Here is a 3,792-nt window from a genome sequence, read left to right as displayed (position 1 = left end):
CACCATGGCGTGCACGAAGTCGGAGCCCGGTTTGCCCCGGGTGCGCACCTCGCGTGCACCTTCGCCGGGGTGGGCACCTCGGCTGGGTTGCGCGCCCTGGTGCGCACCAAGGAGCGCTCCGAAGTGTGCTCCAAGGTGCGGCGTGCACGAAGTCGGAGCCCGGTTTGCCCCGGGTGCGCACCTCGCGTGCACCTTCGCCAGGGTGGGCACCTCGGTGCGCACACCTTCTCAATGTTTTCTTGCCTTTTCTGGAAATTGGTGAAGGCAGCGCATCAAAGGTGCGCACCTCGGTGTGCTCCGAGGTGCGAACCCGAGAGCGCTCCGAGGTGCCCACGAAGTCGAAAGTCGGGTTAATTGCATTGTTTTCCCCGGGTGCGCTCCGAGGTGCGCAACATCGGCGCGCACCAAGGAGGGCTCCGAAGTGTGCTCCAAGGTGCGCACGATGGCGTGCACCTCTGGTGCGCACGATTCGGAGCTCGGTTTGACCGGGGTGCGCACACCTTGGCTGGGTTGCGCACCTTTTGTGCGCTCCAAGGTGCGCACGAAGTCGGAGCTCGGTTTGCCCCGGGTGCGCACCTTCGCCAGGGTGCGCACCTTGATGCGCACGCCTTGGCTGGGCTGCGCACCTTGGTGGGCGCCATGGTGCGCACCTTTCGTGCGCTCCAAGGTGCGCACGAAGTCGGAGCTCGGTTTGCCCCGGGTGCGCACCTTGGTGGGCGCCATGGTGCACTCCGAGGTGCCCAAGATTGGTGCGCACCAAGGAGCGCTCCGAAGTGCGCTCCAAGGTGCGCGCGAAGTCGAAAGTTGGGTTAATTGTCCGGTTTGCCTCGGGTGCGCACCTTGCGTGCACCTTCGCCAGGGTGGGCGCCTTGGTGCGCACACCTTGGCTGGGCTGCGCACACCTTGGCACCCGCGTTTCCTTCATTTTAAATTTTTTTTTTTTACAATCTCTCAAGTGGGAATTTCTATAATCTCAACTTTTTTTGCCTTTTCAGGAAACTTTTGAATGGAGCGCATCATTGGTGCGCTCCGAAGTGTGCTCCAAAGCTCTCTCCAGCTGCGTGCACCTGCCCCGGCCGCGCACCCGGCCCCGCCCAGCTTCGCTCACCTGTCCCGGGCGTCTGGTGCGGAACCTTAGAGTAAGAAACATCACCGTGCACCTTGGCCAACGTGCGCGACTCGACCGAGCGCGCACTGGCCGAGGTGCACACCGATTTCACCTGGGTGCGCGCGCAGCACCTCGGGCGCACCGGGGTGCGCGCACAACGCCCGGGTTGCACCGTGGCCTGTGTGCTCGGGGCGCCTCGGGTGCGCGCTCGGTGTCGCCCCCGCGCGCGCGGTAGTGCGGGCAGCGCACCCCGGCCCGGCCCGGCCCCGACGAGAACGCAAACGGGCAAAAGGTTTATTCAAATAGCATTGCGACGCCCGGCGAAAAACTAAAAAAGGGTGCAACACCGGGACTTCCCGGGAGGTCACCCATCCCAGTACTACTCCGGCCCAAGCGCGCTTAACTGCGGAGTTCTGATGGGATCCGGTGCACTAACGCTGGTATGATCGCACCCGTTATGAGCTTGTCGCAGTGTGTACTTAGCAAACCGCGACCCACGTGCGAATCCACCCCGGCCACCCACCCCCGTCGAGGTGCACACCCTCCCTCGCGAAGTGCGCCCCGTTCGCCAAGTGTGAGCCCTGCCCGGGTGCGCGCACCTTGCTAGGGCGTCGGGTGTGCACCCGGCCCGGCCTACGTGCGTGCACCTGGAGGGGGCGTCGTGTGCGTGCAGTGTCCCGTCTGCAACGCGGTGCCCACACACCACCTCGGGCGCAACGACCTGCGCTCACATGTGGGCCGAGTGCACCTTGGTGCATGTTCGGGGCGCCTCGGGTGCACGCTCGATCTTGCCCCGGTGCACCAAGGCGCTCGGTTTGCCCCGGGTGCGCACTTGGTGCAAGGTGGGCACCCAAAATAGGGATCAAGCACCAAAACACAAGTTTCGGGATGCAAAATGGGACCCAAGGACCACAAATGCGTTCCAAGACCCATGATGGGTCCACGAGAACAAAAATGTGTTCCGAGACTTAATAAACAAATATTGGGTTTTAGGAGAAGAAACATGCTCTGATGCCCAAAACGAGAATCGACCCCGAAAAGGCCACAGGCCAAAAGTGGGATGCGAGACAAAAAAAAATGGGACCCGAGGACCAAAATTGGGTTCCCAGGTCGAAGACAGGGCAACCGGACAAGAAACGACCTCTAAGGCTCGAAATGAGTCCCGACGACTAAAACTTGACAAGAAGCACCCATCAGGCACCCAACTCGACACCCATGGGATGCCGACCCACCCGGGCTTCCACCTAGCACACCTTGGCACCCACCCACCCTCGCACCCAACCTCGCACCCAACTTAGCACCTTTGAACCCACATTGGCACTCACCCTGACCCTGGCACCTTGGAACCCACATTGGCACTCACCTTGACCCTGGCACCCACCTTTGCACTCACCTTGGGACCCACCCTGGCTCCCACCTCGGCACCCACCCAGACACCCACCTTGGTTCCTTGGCACCCACCTTGGATCCTTGGCACCCACCCCGACACCCACCTTGGCACGCAACTTGGCTACTTGCCACCCACCTTGGCTCCTTGACGCCCACCCCGACAACCACCCCGTGACCTACCCTGGCTAGGGTTGGTGCACACCCACCCTGGTGCCCACCTTGGCACCCACCCTATGACCCACCTTGGCACGCACCTTAGTACCCACCCCGTTACCCACCCTAGGACCCACCCCGTGACCCACCTTGGCCAGGGTGGGTGCCTTGGTGCGCACAACTTGCCTGGGCTGCACACCAGGGCGGGCTCAAGATGGCACCCGCGTTCCGTTTTTTTCACTATCTTTCAAAACGGAAATTTTAAAATCTCATTTTTTTCTTTTTTTTGCCTTTTCTGGAAATTAGTGAAGGCAGCGCATCAAAGGTGCGCAATGCTGGTGCGAACCCGGGAGCGCTCCGATGTGTGCTCCAAGGTGCGGCGTGCACGAAGTCCGAGCCCGGTTTGCCCCGGGTGCGCACCTCGCGTGCACCTTCGCCGGGGTGAGCACCTTGGCTGGGTTGCGCGCCCTGGTGCGTACCAAGGAGCGCTCTGAAGTGTGCTCCAAGGTGCGGCGTGCACGAAGTCGGAGCCCGGTTTGCCCCGGGTGTGCACCTCGGGTGCGCACCTCGCGTGAACCTTCGCTGCGGTGGGCACCTTGGCTGGGTTGCGCGCCTTGGTGGGCACCATGCAGTGCACGAAGTCGGAGCCCGGTTTGCCCCGGGCGCGCACCTCCGCCAGGGTGGGCACCTTGGTGCGCACAACTTGCCTGGGCTGCGCATCAGGAAGGGCTCAAGATGGCACCCGCGTTCCGTTTTTTTCACTATCTTTCAGAACGGAAATTTTAAAATATCGTTTTTTTTTGCCTTTTCTGGAAATTAGTGAAGGCAGCGCATCAAAGGTGCGCAACGCTGGTGCGAACCTGGGAGCGCTCCGATGTGTGCTCCAAGGTGCGGCGTGCACGAAGTCGGAGCCCGGTTTGCCTCGGGTGCGCCCTGGTGGGCACCATGGTGCGCACCAAGGAGCGCTCCGAAGTGTGCTCCAAGGTGCGGCCTGCACGAAGTCGGAGCCCGGTTTGCCCCGGGTGTGCACCTCGGGTGGGCACCTTGGTGCGCATGCCTTGCCTGGGCTGCGCACCAGGGCGGGCTCAAGATGGCACCCGCGTTCCTTTTTTTTCACTATCTTTCAAAACGGAAATTTTAAA

The 3,792-nt window shown here is 61.9% G+C and overlaps 1 non-coding gene across 1 annotated transcript; it reads right to left on the bottom strand.

The window, feature by feature from the left end:
* Positions 1 to 1,443: 1,443 nt before the first annotated feature.
* Positions 1,444 to 1,562, bottom strand: LOC131862390 (5S ribosomal RNA). Its single transcript, XR_009361406.1, has one exon. It is a non-coding gene; the product is annotated as a 5S ribosomal RNA (ribosomal RNA).
* Positions 1,563 to 3,792: the final 2,230 nt, after the last annotated feature.

This window comes from Cryptomeria japonica, unplaced genomic scaffold, assembly GCF_030272615.1.
Source record: "Cryptomeria japonica unplaced genomic scaffold, Sugi_1.0 HiC_scaffold_42, whole genome shotgun sequence".
NCBI classification, from domain to species: Eukaryota; Viridiplantae; Streptophyta; class Pinopsida; order Cupressales; family Cupressaceae; genus Cryptomeria; species Cryptomeria japonica.
This window is presented reverse-complemented; position numbering and strand designations above follow the sequence as displayed.